General features: G+C 34.4%; 1 protein-coding gene across 1 annotated transcript in view; it reads left to right on the forward strand.

The window, feature by feature from the left end:
* Nucleotides 1-13,621: 13,621 nt before the first annotated feature.
* Nucleotides 13,622-17,375, forward strand: part of ds (dachsous cadherin-related 1) — a 315,878-nt gene continuing 312,124 nt past the window's right edge. The window contains exon 1 of the mRNA XM_035375983.2: nucleotides 13,622-14,078. The gene's annotated coding sequence lies outside the window, so the exon portion shown is untranslated. The remainder of the gene's footprint in view (nucleotides 14,079-17,375) is intronic.

Genomic DNA, 17,375 nt, shown 5'->3' on the forward strand with positions numbered 1-17,375 from the left:
GAAACACCCATTTTGGGAAAACAACGAAATGGTCATTTTCGCAGAAACCCACCACGATAGCGTAAACGCATTACGATTGATGGACTGTGTTATGCAGTGAAGTGGAACGGAAACCAACACTCCTGGAAATTTTACCAAAAGCTCTTCTATCATGGAAATCACGACGCAGGCTAATAGTCTAGAAAAACGTTTATAGCATCGAACATTAAAAATGTTAAGAATTAATTAAACGGCCCCGAAACAGTTATAGTTTTTAAATTGTGTAAACACCCTTTGTATTTATAAAGAGTAAATTCTTTTGCTGTCTGTGAAAATTTTGAGCAATTTGAAAATGTTCCCAAATTCGAAATTTGAAAATTAACGAAGCTACATGTTTAATTAAACAACATACACGTATCCACAAAAGCCCTTACCCGACTTTTATTTTCGCAGTCGTAGACATACTTCCAATTTCAAAAATACACTGCCTTCCAAAAGTTAAGAAACAGCATGTTTTTCAAAGCTCACCATTACAAAAATGCCAGTAACATTTAAATTCACAGTTTATATGCAATACAGAAACGAAGTTTAAGAAAATATATGCAAAAACAAAAGCTATCACCTTTATTTTATAGAAATGAATACTTTATATAGGAGTTGGAAAAAATGCAAAAATTTTAGTTTTGTTCAGCAATTTTAAGTTCTTCAGTTGTTATTAGCAATTTCGTTGTGTCCAGGAGAAGTCGTTTGCCCGATTCGTTGAGGTGGCGGGTCATTGGATGAATGGAAATGGAAGTGTCACAAGCTTATAAGGTATTTCTCCCGCCTTTCTAGCATGGCTTCGTGGTGTGGTGGTCTGCACGCTGGGCGCGTATTCCAGAGGTCTGTGGTTCGATTTCCGGCGAAGGCGTTGCTCATTTTTCACTTCTCTGTTTCCAAAATATACATAATGTCTCTACAGTGGGGTACGAACTAAAAGGGTGGTGGGTGATGATTCTCCACACCCAGGATTTGGCGATTGGGTCCTTTAAAAACCCCAGTCGCCCTTTAAAAGGGGGAGTATATAAGATATTTCTCCCGCCTTCCTAGCATGCCTTCGGGGTGTGGTGGTCTGCACGCTGGACGCATAATCCAGAGGTCCTTGGTTCGATTCCCGGCGAAAGCGTTGCTCATTTTTCATTTCTCCTGCTTCCAAAATATGTCTCTACAAGCTGATGCTGCTATACGTTTCAGTGTCTCTTGAAGTGTGGTCCATGTGTCTAGAAAACATGTTCCAGGCAGACCTAGAGTTACAACGCCTGCGGGAAACCTTTATTTAGCTCTTTCGGCCCGAAGGAGCTTGATATTCTGCAGGAATTGGATTTAGTACCTCACAAACGTAATAAACATATTATTCTAGCTGATTTCAATGCTGCAAGTAAACGCTGGAGGCCGATTGCGTAGAATATGCAAAGTCCAGCTTCCTTAAAATTATTGCTGCAAATAGTTTGCTAATAGTTAATGATAGAAATGTTTCACATCAATTCGAAACACCAAGAGTACGAAGATGGCCAGATGCCATTCTCCAGTTGTCTGCACTAACGATCGGAAAATCTTGGACATTCACACATTAAGCGACCATTGGGCCATAAACAGACGTTAATTGTTACCCATCTGAAATCCAAAATTATCGGCCTATAACTCAATACTACAATGAAAAGCAAGTATGAGGAACTTATTCCAACTGCAAGTGATCAAAATTACATTGAATTTCAGAAATTTGTAACAACAAGCAATTTTCCAAATTTGCGCGATTTGGCTCTCAGGTATTATTGTAGGTTTGGATCAACATATGTTTGTGAACAAATGTTTTAATATAATAAAATCAATAATTAAATATAATATAATTAAATATAATAAAATCAAAATATCGATCAAGATTAACTGACCTAAAACACTTAAATTGTTTAGCATCTTCAAGATTTACTCCTAATATGACTTCGTAAAAAAGCTTGAAATTCAAAAGCTTCAGCATCATCTGACCGAGACCTATGGAGTGCTGAAGTCAGGAAAGACTCAACTTATACGCCATCAGTGTGGAGAAGGACAGTGAATTTAAATAGATATTTAATTTAAAATTGATTCATAACTTACCAGGGTACGTGAATTCTTTTGTCCATAGTAGAACGTCAGTACTGCTGGACACCGACAACTTGCAGGTTGAGGGTCACTTAAGATTAATCAATGGGTTTCTGGCATAAGGCAATGCAGGAAATTTAGATAGAATTTTGAACTTAGTTGAAGCGAAGGACACATGTTGTAGTTAAAGTTACTGATCAATGCTGACCTACAGGTTGATGGTAGCTAGCAGTTAACCCGTAAATTACCAATATGGGGAAAGGCAGCAAATTTGGATAAAATTTTAAATTGCGCAGAAGTACATTGTAGAGACATTAGGTTATTTCGAAACAGGACATGAAAAAATGCGCAGTGCCCTCGCCACCACGGACCTCTCGAATCACGGACTTCTCGGATACGCGACGAGTGTGCTGACCATTACACCACTAATGCTAGGCATGCTAAGAAGGCGGGAGAAATACTTTATAGCTTTAGTGCTCAAAAAGGCCATTGGTCACAGATGACCGAATGATTGCAAGTCACTATCCGATGTCTTACAGTACCAGTGAGTCATCAGTGTGGAGGAATACAGTGAATTTGTTGTTGTTGTTCTGAATTAACATACCCGATCTACAGTAACATCAGATCAGGTCTTTGATATCAGAGCAAGCCCAAAAAATTCATCGTGGCAATGGGTTAACATTGCGCCTGTCTTTGGCAAGAGCCTTGACCACCGTATAGGTAACAGTACGACAACATTTCTATCAGTTCCACCCCCCCCCAATTTTGATGGAAAGCATCCCGGGGGGACGGGTCGGATGCTTTCCCATCTCTCTTCTCTTATCGCCAATATCACGAGAAGACTTTTGGCTCGCTACGTGTTTAGAGTGTTCCCCATGCTGCCCAGACATTAAACATTTACTATATTTATAAGCATCCATGTTTTCTCCGGGATTTGAACCCGGGACTTTCGGTTCGGCAGTCAGCATAACTAATCACTATCCCGATTGGGCGGCTTGCAATAAATGTTAACAGATTAATTATATTTTCAATTAAAATTAAAATGGAATATTAATAGCGTCAAGACTGTTGGTCGTCTGTGGCCTACAAATTAACTGTCACTTGAATTCAAAGCATAGCTCCCTAGTGCGGAGACTCACAATGAATTTAGGCAATAAATCGAAACATAGTGGTATCATTGAGACAGTTGGTCACCGGTGACATATGGTTACTGGCGATGTGCATTACGATAAATTTAGATAAATTGCTAAATTTAGATAAATTGCTAAAATCTAAATTGCTCTAAATTTAGATAAACTGCTAAAATCAAATGAAATTTAAAGCTACGATTGACAGGAATCGAAGAGCACAAGTTTCTGTCAATGCCATGGTCAATAATGACCCTCATGGTCATTCATTACTGGTGATCTGAGTGTTTTTAATCACCAGCGTAGAGCAGTGCAATGTACAAGGCAGCATATCGTAATGTAGCATTCCAAGATTTTCAAAAGACACTTCTAAAATTAAAAAAAATATAAATAAAAGTCAAATGTAAATTATAAAATACGCTATGATAAAATGCTTTTCTTTGCGTCATAAAGACGTAAAAAAAGGAAATATGTAACTGGTAATGAATAAATTGTGCCAAGTTTTCTTTTCATCAAATATAGGAAAACTTCAAATATATCATTGTCTACCAAAGTTTATTTTTAATCTGAATAGTTCAAGTTAATGCAAAAGGATCATTAGATAAAACAATATTTAACATCTTCTGAAAATTTATTCAGTAAATATTTCTTTTTTCTTTTTTTAATTATGTACTTTCTGCAGTATCAGAAAATTAAAGAAGATGAAGCTTTGAAATAAATTCATCTTGCATTCAAAGAGGCTGTGACTATTTTACGTATCTATGAAACTGAGAAAACTTTTGCATGTGCATACAAGCATATGTCATGGTTTCTAATCACGCACAGCCCTGTAATCAGTATGATAAATAATACTCTTTGAAATTTTTTTGAACTAAACAATGTAACGGGAAATGTTCAAAAGACATTTTATGAAATATCTGTCTAGAAAAAGTTCAGCAGAGCATTTCAAAACTACGCATCATTACGAATTTAAGTAGATAAGCACGATTTTGTTGCAATTTATGTGTCTATTTCCTTTAAAGTCAGTTGCCTTAAATCAGGATTTCTGTAAAAGGATCTTAGAGTTACTATTATAGATATCTGTGTTAGACACAAAAGCGTGATTACTTTTCAAAAAAAGCTTTTTTAATTTTACGTGTGGTTGTGGTTTCCATTATTTTAAAAATTATGCGAAATAGTGCTGTTTTTATTATCAAGAGAGATTATTTTGTTTTCGTAAGCGAATGGAGAGATTTTTCTTAAATTGTTTTATAAGATCAAGTTATATAAAAGTATAAACCCAGTTCTAAAAATTAAGATTCACTAATCTAAACAGAAGCAAAATAGTACCCTCCTCATAGGATTATTGAAACAGATTTTCATTGTTATTAATTATTTTCTGCTATATCCTGTCATTGCCATTAATCATTACTGATGCAGTTTCATTCTCTCATGATTATTCTTTATTGTGCAAACTTTTTTCTCACATGGTAATTAATGTGTTTACTATACCAAAAAATAGACTTAAGTACATTATATTTAGTATGTTAACTTATTCTGTGTTAATAATTATTTATTACGTTTAGTATTTTGATTTTTACAGTTAATTTATTTAAAAAATTTTCCGAGAATTAAATTCTTTCGAAATAATAAATGATAATAACTGTACTAATGCCTAAAGTGTTTGCTTTATTAAACAGAGAATCTTTCTTTTGCCATCTTTCAAAGGATCATGAAAATATCAGTTTAGTTTTTATGTAAGAATCTTTCGACACAATGCCAAAACCTCAGAAAAATGCAGAATAACTGCCAGAAAGTACTCTCGAATGATGAAAGTACTCTCGAATGTTATATTCCAAAGGACGTTTTAGCGGTAAAGTCGCTGAGCGCTGGTAGTTCGGTCCGAGGTTCGAATCCCGCGAACGGGCTGGCTGCATGGGTGTTTTCGTGCTTTTCCCCATGTGTAACGTGTATACGAGCCAGTTTCCCTTAGAAAGTCATCCACGAAGGCATCCCTCCCCTTAGGCAGATAGCCCTAGTATGCTTTGCTGTAATTAAATACACCAACACCACCAAAGGACGTTTTCTAAGATTTATTTTGGAAGCGAAATCACTGGCGCTTTTTCCTGCTTGAAGTACCATTACCTGGAGATATGACTTAATTCCAGTCTTTGTCATTAAATTAATTACTCATTATAAATATTACCATGTATACACATATTACCATGTAATATTACACACATCTAACACATGCAATATTACACACATTAGTTACATGGTAATTAATGTGTTTTCTTTACATGTAAATATTACCATTTTCTTATTCTTAAAAATAATCCGAAGAAGAAAAAATTACCAATTCTAACGCTCGGCTGCTAGTAAGTTAAAGATAGGGAAACAGAGTTGAACTGGATTATTCTATTTAGGATGATCTGATTTTGGAGAAGATACATTCATGGAGATTTTTCTAAGCAAATTGGCTTTGTTTATATTATGTATGAAGAAATCTACAAATATCTAATGAAATCAGTCCTGGAAGGGAAAATTAACCGTGGAGAACTGTAAGTGTTTCGCTGCTTTAGCTACTTGATTTCTAGTCGGCAGAGACGGAGAAGGATAAAAACTTCAACATGCGGATAAAAACTTAAAGTTAAAATGTAGCAAATATTTGCCAAAATTTTAAAGCTATTTGAAAAATATCTCAAAAATAATTTAATCATCAAAACGTGTATCTCAAATTTTACGTTTCCGCTTTTTGTTTTCAAAATATTGTCATTTATTTTGCTGTTTTGGAAAAGAACTGATATTTTTCTAAGCATATGATATTCTCTTTGCATGATATATAAGAAGTTAAGAGTTATCTGTTCTCTAAATATATGATACTGCGAATAAATTTCTGTTTCTCAGCTGCCAATTTCGAGGTTTTCATGTAGCAGAACTTTTAAGCGTTGGCTTTCCTTTGGTTTTTCAGCTAAATCTAATGAAGTAGCACATAGGAATGAACGTTTTTTAAGTATGTATTATTACACACCTTTCTTCTAAAGATATATTAGAGCTAGTATTTCTTAAAATAAGTAATATCAAATCCTCCTTATTTCTTTTTGAATTATCATCTGAGGCAATAAGGGGATGGCAATAATGACAATAATTTTACAATGATATTGCAATAAAAGGACTTAATCCTTTTCGCACAAGGGAAAATATCGCACATTGTAAATAATTATCATTTGTAAGTAAGTAATATTTGCTACTTTCCATATGAATATACTACAGTAAAAAATTATCTTTTAAAAAATAGTTGAAGGTTGGTCTTAGTTGTTTGGCATAATTTGTCTTAGTCGAAAATACGATACCCGAATCTTAAAAATGTTTCCACTGCCAGCGTTCCTTTGACTTTGGTTCTTTTGTTAATCTAATATCTTTTTAGTAAAATGAAGTCTCGTATGTTTCAGTTTGTTCGTTTTCTTAAAATGTTCTTGACATTTTCATGTACAGTTTGCAGTTAATCGTGTGAGTACTGATTTTTTTTAGTTATGCTGAAACATATCAGGGGTAGCTAAATAATATAGCTACCCCTGGATTGACTAGTTCTCAGTGGATTGACTAGCTCTCAGTGAAGCTCAGCATCATCTCTTTATTTTCATCTTCTTAATCTTCTACCTTCATATTTCTGTTATACCCAAGCTGCAAACTAAACCATAAATCCAAGAAAACTAATAAAAGTAAACCTACTTATATTTGCAACAACATAATAAATAATAATCCTATATAAGATAACCAATCACTATTTCAGATGATTTTGGTCTTCTGTAAAGATAGTTGTATTAAAGAGGTGACAGTTGTAAGGTATTTCTCCCGCCTTCTTAGCATGCATTCGTAGTGTAGTGGTTAGCACACTGGGGGCGCATTCCAGAGGTCCATGGTTCGATTTCCGGCGAAGGCGTTGCTCATTTTTCCCTCTCCTGCTTCCAAAAAAATCCTAATGTCTGTACACTGGAGCCTGAACTAAAAGGGTGGTGGATGATGATTCTCCACACCCAGTATTTAGCGATTTTGTCCCCTAATCCCCAGTCATCCTTTAAAAGGGGGAGTATGTAAGGTATTTCTCCCGCCATGTTAGCATGCCTTCGCAATGTAATGGTCAGTACGCCGGGCGCGTATTTTAGAGGTCTGTGGTTCGATTCCTGGCGAAGGCTTTGCTCATTTTTCAAGTCTCCTGCTTTAAAAAATACATAATGTCTCTATATGGGGACCACCGATGTTTATTTATTCTCGGAAATACTGGTCACTTGGTTACCAGAACGTACATCGCTTCAAACTTTTTTACCAAACGTGAGATAGCAACTGGGCTGGGAACACGATTTACAAACGTAATATGGTAAACTATAGTTCGTGGAACAATGGATGCTGAAGCATTATTCATATAAAACTTCTTTTGGCATGGAAAATGAAAAAGGGAGAACGCGAAAAAGCGATCCCCGAGGGAATGATAAATCGAGGTTGTACTGCATATCCAGCAACTTGAAAAAGTTACATACAGGATAACATCGCGCTTTAAACGTTCTTCCACCAAGTAATATTCTTTCCAACATTATATTAAATGTAGATGGTTTTGAGCTGTAAGTTAATTTTTGAAAGTCAATTTTTGGTAAACAATCTCGCATACAAATCTCTGAAACGTAGTGATTTACGGTTTCTTTTAGTAAAACGCAATCCTAATATTAATAAGCTATTAAGATTTCTCCTAAGCACATTCCTCCTGTTGATTCAATATTAAATTGATATAATTAGTTTTGTAATATTAGCATTTTACTGTCTTACCACTAAACTGATGACCACATGTGTATGTAATTTCATTATAAAGAAAGTGTGATGTTATGTTTGTTTTTATTTGTATGAGCAGACAGGAGACAAGTCACTTACCTTAGGTGAACGGTTAGGTGCGGCCCCAAATTAGCTGCACAAAATCATAAATATCATTATAAAAAAGAAATAAGATTGTTAACTTTCAACCAAGAAATACATCGATAAGTACAATTCAAAAATATCATATTTAAGCAAAAAAAGCGTGCTATATTCTGGGCACTGCATTTCATTACCGGTCTGTGAAGCCGACAACTTGAATTCCATTATTATTTCCCCTAGTCATCTGCGCCCAACAGCGCAATGTCTTTAACGCTGCTAACACATCCTGAATTCAAATCCCATGCGTGGACGTTTTCGATGTTTTCCCTAGGTGCAAGTGAATACGAGCCAGTTTGCCCTAAAACGTCTTCCATAAAAGCATCCTTTCCGTTAAGCAGATAACCCTTGTGTACTTTGCTATAATGTAAATAACCGTAACCCGAGTCGGCTATTTACTCAAGCTGTCGCTTTTACTTCAAAAAAAAAATGAATATAAAATTACTAAAGTATGCATTAAGCAGTGACCAGCTAGAGGGGGGTTAAGAGGTGCTAACCACCCCAGGCGGCACATTTTTAGGGGTGCCATTTTTTACTTGAAACTTTATTTTATAGGTGCTATTGAGGTGGTTCGTCGAGGAAGATGAAAAATATGCCACATGAAATTAAATTGAGAAAGAATATGATCACGGTGACATTAATAAGAAAGAATTCCTTGTTAAGAAAGAAGTATTTCTGAGTTTTACTTACTAGAAAAAACGAAACAGGAATGTGGAAGGGCGCTGTTTTGAATTTTTTCAGTTTATTCTACAATGCAATCTCTAGAACAAAGTTTCAAATATTGTAATGCTAGTGATAACGTTGCTCTCCCTTTCTGAGAGTATTACTTCTTGGACGAAGCGTTTTCTAAATAGAAATCATTTAAGAACTGCAAATGTACATTATGTATTTCTGAAATCTCTTTCTACGACCTCCGCGGTGTAAAAAAGAATCCGGACTTTGAGATTTATCCGATTTCGGATTAAGAAAAATTTCGGACTTTGTTAATTACTGTAGCATATTATTGCAAACTTATATAGCAAAAGTTAACTCATGTTAAACTATGCGAGAAGAAAAATCCTTTTATTTTTCTGGGCACATGGGTATCATTTAAAATGGTAACGGCCCACCAGCGGCCGAGCGGTAAAGACGCTGAACACTGGTAGTTCGGTCCGAGGTTCGAATCCCGCGAACGGGCTGGTTGCATGGGCGTTTTTGTGGTTTTCCCCATGTGTAACGTGTATACGAACCAGTTTCTCTTAGAAAGTCCTCCACGAAGGCATCCCTCCCTTCAGGCAGATAGCCCTCGTGTGCTTTGCCATAATTAAATAATCCAATCCAATTCGAGTGGTAACTTCTGAAATGCCCAAATAACGCAATTTTATAAATATGTTCCAAAACGAAATCTTGTGCATAGTTCGAATTGCAGAATATTCAATGCAAAGTCGTGGTTGATGTTGGTAGTGCAAAACTCTATGCATAATTTCTGTGATTAGAGATAGGAAAATAAACGAATAACATAAATCAAGAATCATCTGAGCCATTACTATTGTTTAACAAGAAATTTATGCCACTTGGGCATGAACTTTTCAGATTTTTAGCATGTTACCATATATAATATGAAATTACCATATATAATATGAAATTACACTTTCTTAGTAAGGTATTTAATTGTAGCACAAGCAGATAATTCCTCTGTTATTCACGTACAATGTCTTATAGCAAAACGCGATGCAAACATATTGACATTTAATCCTGAATGCATCTTATATTTTTCCGAGGAAAGGTGGAGGAAGAGTTGAACATTTCTAGAACTAAAAATCGTAATTCATTCCACATTTGGGAAAGCTTTTCCGCAAGAATATTTATACGAGTTTTGGCTTTCCGCTTTATTAAAATGCCCATTAGACGTCAAAAACAGGAGCAGTTTTAAACAGACTATCAGGACCCGATCTGCGAATTATTTTTGCTAGTTTTTATCTTCTGTCATAACTTATATCAGGTATGCTTATTATTGCCGCTAAATTGTCGAATTCATAGCATCTTCAATGGGCATAGGAATCCAGTGCTGGTTTTCAAAGCATTTTCGTATTGCTAATGAAAAACGATCTTGATGGGGAGGAAATGGAGGGGGGGGAATGGGAATCTAAAATACTATATGAAGCAAGCTAGTAAGGCATGAGGAATGAATACGTCTTCTAATGGCATATCTTTTGCTGTAAATCTGCGTTCTGTTACGTCAAATAGAGAAACCAAAATAATAAAGTAATTAAAACAAATAACGCTAGATAGGCTCAATAAGATGTGATGTTTTGTAAAACTCCGTTTTAATAATATAATAATAGGGTTCAACAGAATAAAATTAAGCAAAGTTATCATAAAAAATTACATTCAATATTATTTTCACAATTTTCTTATTATTGGAATAACATATTTTATTATTAACAAGAATTAAAATACCAAATTTTAAATGCAAAGGAAGCCTGTGGCGAAAGCCTAAAAATGCCTAGTGCTGGCCATATTAAAAAAAAATTCAAGGGAAGTATATGTCTTTCGCTTCTTTGATATTCTTAAATCTTAGCATTCGAAGTTTATCAGAAATCTCTTAAACGGAAGGATAGATTACAAGATGAAGTTCTTCAATATAATATATTCTAAAAAATCGAGTTTTATGAACTAGAAATTAATAACGCGTTTGCGTTTGCACGAATATTACAGGTACAATATAAATTTTTGGAAATTATAAATACATTTTTTTTTTTTTTTTTTTTTTTTCATTAGACAATTAGAAACTTATTTGAAGAGAAAAATCATGATTATGGAAATCAGCTCGGCGAAGTTCATTGGAATGCTAATTTTTTTCCAAAACAGTTCTGGAATTATTTATTTGACACTAGAGTCTTTATTGAGGTACGGTTAATAGACTCATTACGTAATTCGAAAATTTTTTATTTTGTGAAAACCATTTCATTATAAATCGCTTTCTTTACTTGTATTTATTATAGAAAATTATGCAATAATTGTTGTATTGTCCATGTAATTCATGGAGAAATAGTTGCCAGGGCTTCAAGGAGCTTGGATTTCTACTTCCACTCCGATCTTGAGGTACAGCAACCCGGGGGGGGGGATCCGAGGGTCTCCCACCCTCTTCCCTTGCACCAAACCACACGAGAGGACTTTTGGCTCGTTGTGTATTTAGAGGTCTCCTACGTCGCAAAGACACTACACATTTACAAACATTCATGCCTCCTCGGGGATTCGAACCCAGACCCTTCGGCAACCCGGGGGGGGATCCGAGGGTCTCCCACCCTCTTCCCTTGCACCAAACCACACGAGAGGACTTTTGGCTCGTTGTGTATCTAGAGGTCTCCTACGTCGCAAAGACACTACACATTTACAAACATTCATGCCTCCTCGGGGATTCGAACCCAGACCCTTCGGTAGAGTTAGGCTCCTCTAACTACTATACCATCTGGGCGGCTACGCAACAGTAAATTCTTAGTTCGTTGCTTGTTTATTTTGCAGTCGAATTTCAATATTTAGTTGTAATCACATCAGTTTTATTTATCATTTCCATGAAGAATCAAATTTAGAAAAGTTTTCTAGATCAAATTTTCAAGTTCATGGTATAACTAATATGAAAGCTAATACTCATCAACATTTTTACATTTATATTAAAAAAACTGTGCGTTTGATTTTGTGTTTTTGCAATAAATTCTTACAGATTTTTCTTTTTTTCATTTGTGGATCTAAAGGCAAATATCTTTCAAGAAATATTGAAGTGGAAAAATTACACTTCGCAGTTCAGAATTCAAAAATATTTATTTTGTTTTAAATAATTTGAATAGTCTTATTTTCTTAGACTTTGCTTGTTTTCATTTCCTTTAATTTTTAATTATATACTTATTATTTATGTTGAATTTCTTCATCATCCGCAGGGCCTGACTTAGCCTAATTGGGGCCTGGGACGAAAACTTCTTTGCCCCCCCCCCTGCTTTAGTACTTCAGTAACGAAGAACCGAACTTTATGGAGGTATACAGTATAGATAGGAATACATTATAAATAAAAAAACCACTCAAAATAAATTAATCCCAATAAATCATCCAATAATAATAGAACTACTATGCGTACAACATGCCATACCACGAGTAAGAGAAATATCAAACGAACACCAAACAGTTAAGATACCGGTTGCAGTCATCACTATGCGTTATCATTCGACATTTGGGAAGGGATCCAGGTAGGTTTTTTACAATCTTGCAAATGAAATTAATTAATCAACAGATTATTTGGCATTTTGTTAGAATTTTGTTAAAATACAACTTATAATTTCTCAGTGTTGCGAAAATCCAACAGAATTGAATACGATGCAACTGAATTTTTCGCAGTTGCGATTAAGATAGCAATCATATCGCTACAGTTAATGAACTTTTCACAAGTTCCCGAAATGCAGTTTACTGATCGTTAACTTTGTCATCTAGCCGCGAAAAATTCATATCCTTGCTAACATTAGGGCGGAATTCAGCTAAATTTTCGCAATTACGACGGCTCAATTAAGCCAATCAGAAGCCCGCATGTTTGTAAATATATCGCATTTTGCGATATGTAAAAATACAGGCTTTTGATTGGCTAAATTTGTCCATCGTAATTGCGAAAACTTAGCTGAATTCCGCCCTAATGGATTTATGAAATATAGATTGTTTGTGTTCATACGATAGATTAATGAAGAATGTAACATAAAACTGACGGATTTTACACTGTACTGATATTTTGTTTAAAAAAAAGTTCATTAAAGAAGGAAGCATAAAATAAACTTTCTATTCGATTTGGGGTCCCCCCTCTGATGCGGGGGCCCGGGCTAACTGCCCCGTATGCCCCTTCCTTAGTCAGGCTCTGATCATCCGTTGTCTTCATTACCATTTACTTGTCAATCATTTATTTTTTCAGTTCTGATTTAGTTTTAATTGTTCATCATCATCCTCCTCCTTATTATTACTATGGATTACATTATACCCATTTTCTCTTATTCGCCGTTATCGACTGGCTCCCGGCGAGTTAATGGCACTTCTGATTTTAGAAATCGAACGCTGTTTAAGGAAATAAAATGAAAGTACTATTTTTCATTTTTTAAATAGTTTGGGAATGTATGCATCGATTAACATTTTTTCGCAAGTATTGAACATATTTAATGCATACATAATTTTGAAATATCATTCCATTTTAGCAGTTGTTGCCCTTTCGTAAGTTATCAAACAAACTTAGTTTTAGATTACATGATCGTGCCGCAAATTATGCGCGGAGCGAATAAAAAGCTGATAAGAACCTAAACAGTTTCCATCTGTGCCGTTTTCTCGAGAGCCACCTCTTATCAATAAAAAACGACTCCGCTTCGTCCGCTTGCATTCAACAGTCAGTGAGAAGTTCAAAGGCTGGAACGCTCTTTTCACCGCGAGAGAACTTCTGACCAATGGGAAATGGCACAGGCTTTTTCGCCCAGACGGCGCTCCCCCGAAACTTGCCCCGAACTGGAGATGCATGCCCCAACTTCGGCGAAGAAAGCAGAAGTAAGGAGTAAAGAGAGAAACAGAGTCACGGCCGACGCACGGGATCGCAACCGGATATCTGTGTTCGAAGTCATTCGCAATTAAGAGGGTCTGTGATTTTACACTCCAGTGTTTGGATCTGAACGACTTAATGCAGTGTCTTAGACCCCTTTCTGTCAGCGATCTAAAGAACGCTGCATTCCTAACGTTGATAGTACGTAGGCCATAACAGCCTAAAGGCAGACCAACTAGTAGCTGCTGTGAGACCGACGTTAGGCTTACCAGACTGGTTTTCTTACCTGGACCGTTTGGGTAGCTTTTACGCATCGGCCGGTGCGGCGGCAGGATTTACAGAGTGCCTTTTGGAATGTCTTCGCTTCTGTAAGCGAGGTGAGATTGCATTCATATCATCCTCATTTATGTATTTAGTTTAGTTTATAATTTTTACAATTTTTTATAATTATCTCAATTGCCACTCAGGTATGAAAGAAGGAAAAAAAATCATGCCACTGTTTATTAAGAGCATGGCATTAGGAGCCGCAGCTATCAAAATAATGATACGAAAAATCTCCGAATACACCTCTGAAATTTTTTAAATGTTCTGTAACCATCGACTCTTATCGTATCCCTGTAATTCGCTGGTTATGAAATGGAATGCAAAAATATTTAGTCAAAGAGCTGAAGAGCTACCTTATGACAGAAAAGTTAAAATGAAGCAACAGGTCTCTCAATAGAGGAACTGTCACTCTAAAGTATTTTTAGCATTTCTAGTTTAATGGTTTCTGCTGGTATATTTTAACCTAATCTTTCATTAAGCATTAATTTTAAAATCAAAGAATAACTTTAAGAATCATTTTAAGGAAAACGTGAATGAGTCTCAGATCTACCTCATGAGTTAAATGAAGCAACAGGTTGCTTGCTGGAGTAACTTTCATTCGAAAGGATTTTCCCATTTCTAGTTTTATGGTCTTATCCGAAGATATTGTAAGCCAACCCTTCATTAAGTTCAGCATTATTTTTAAAATATACAGATGTTCACCAAAATTTAGGCTTGTTAAGTTAAATAATTGATGTGAACTATTAATTCATTAGATATAATAGTAATATTCCGCGGAAAATTTGAATCTTATATAATATACTATTGTTTTTTTTTTTTTTTTTTTTTTTTTGTAATTTGAAATTCGTTTCTTAATCTCCCAAGCAAGGTGAAAAGAATTTTTGAGGGTTTGGTACTACTGAAGATAAAATAAACAAAAGGTTTAAAATTAATTATTGGACTAGCTGATACATATTTTTATTATTATACTTATTCATTCACTTATTTCACTAATTTTAAAAGGCTGTCAGACGTATTATCTTTATACGTTTTGTTTGTAGTGTAACACTAGAAAATATTAAAGTAATTCCTTCTTATTGCGTTTTTACGAGGACGAGGCTTTTGAATTTGACATTTTATTCCATAAATGAATACAAAGTGCTGGTAAAATATTTTTTTTTTCTTTTCTTGAATTCTTTTAAGAAATTAATAAATTAATGAGATTGTTTTCACGATCTTTGATAAAAAATAAGAATAGAAATAGAAATCTTAAACGTAGCATGTAATAAGTAATTTTTTTGCACATGTATGCGTTTTTTCATATATGCTTGTAGATATATACATACATACCCAAATTATATATATATATACATACATATGCGTGTATCTATGTAACTCTGTCTCCCTGTACATATGCACATATCTTTGTTCATGTATATAAGCACTAATATACATGAATGCGACAAGTGAGTGTATATTTGTAAATGTATGTTGCTCCCTCTCTGTTTGTATTCATATGTACACACACATATATATATATAGAGAGAGTGTCATATATGCTAGTTTTAGATAAATAAGCAACTTCCAAAAGAAAACCCAACTTCATTTTACTAAGTATAAAAAAATGGCAAACAGGCACAAAATTTGAACAGCATTATCAAAACGAATAATTGTAGCTCCTATTTCTAAAATCTGATTCTTTTATTATAAAAATGAATCTTTTTTAAAAATATTGAACAAATGTTATCTTTACTTGTTTAACTGCTACACGATGAATGTGTGGAAAGGATGTCTAGCGCCGGTAAAATCAAATAAGTTACGTAAAATAATTGTTTAAAAAGTTTGTAAATAAGTCGTTAGCAATGAATGTTCGTATTTGTAAATTCTTGACGCGATATTACTATCAAAGTTTAGCAGCAACAAATTTCTCAAAATCATCAAAATTTTGTCAACCTCATTTGATGAGAAATTAAAAGCTTTCAAACTAATCAAAAACGGTTTGTCATAAATCTGTTTTCCTCCATAACCGAATAGTGAAGTTTGTTATAATCGTAAAGGAAATATACTAATGTATGAAAATTTATAAATTGGAAAAAATATATGAAAAAAGAACGAAGTACTTTTTCTGATATTCCTGTTTTCCATCCATTTCTTCTGGGCTGTTTGCCTTAGTGGTTATTCAGGAATGCTTATACTGGTTCAAGTGAATGAACTACAGAGATAATAAATTTCATTAAATTTATTAAAATTCATTATAACTATAGTAGTTTTTTCTTGTTGTTTTCTTTCCATTTCCTCGTTAAATAAGTTTGAAAGAAACTATAAAGGCAAAAATTTATGTTATTTCTAAGAAATTCTTTTCAATCGTTTACTTAAAGGTGACTATTTAATTTCTATTGATACTGCAGATATTGTTGACATGTATTTATTATGAAATACTTAAATACTTCCAAGGAAATTTAATTTATACTAAAATTTCAATAGTTATGCATTTCTCTTTCAACAAAACTGTAAATAGTGGTCAGAAACGCTTTGGAAGCATGTTCCAATTATTTGTCAATTGGATAACTGTGTTATGAGAAAAAATTAAATACAGCTCAATGCCCACTGCCACAAACGGGGAATAAAGAAAACCAATGGAAAGTAATTTTACACTTTGGGGATGGAGATCTTTCTTGTATAATTTGCATGCGCTCTTTCATTGGTCATTGTAAGTTCACATGTTATTATTCATGAGTTTACTCTATGGAATTAATCGGTGAACAAGAGATATCGGTAATCTTCTATTATCGGGACCGGATTCAAAAATGTATGTATGTATGTATGGATGTACGTATATGTGTATATGTATGTACACACATACACGTACATATATACCATGTGTACATGAATACATACATTCATCCATACATGCATATTTCTGAATCCGGTCCCGATAACAGAACAGTATCGAAATACCTTATTAATATCTGTAATTCAAAGTTCTACTAATGAGAAATTTAAATGCTATTATACCATTAATTTATAAATATGATATACACAAATTGAAACAACAAAATATTTTTTTCATGATATTTGACAGCTTTCCGTTCGATACAATAAAAATGAGTGACTATGATGACTTTCAGTTGAAAGGAAAATAGTACTAAACCCATCGAAGTACTCATCTTCTGAATGATACAAGATAATAAAAAACATCTGCTTCTGCTGTGAACAATAAGTAAATATGATGCATCACTTGTGCCGTTGTGTATCTAAAGTGGTCGCGAACTATCAAAGAACTCAGCAAACCGAGGAGACCGTTTTCCCACGCGCAAGCAATCTGTTTATTCAGCCATGAGTGCAGTCGACCAATTTGTTAGAATGATAAA

This window comes from Stegodyphus dumicola, chromosome X2 (genome assembly GCF_044657685.1).
Source record: "Stegodyphus dumicola isolate Sdum_Otavi_A_Nest chromosome X2, ASM4465768v1".
NCBI classification, from domain to species: domain Eukaryota; kingdom Metazoa; phylum Arthropoda; class Arachnida; order Araneae; family Eresidae; genus Stegodyphus; species Stegodyphus dumicola.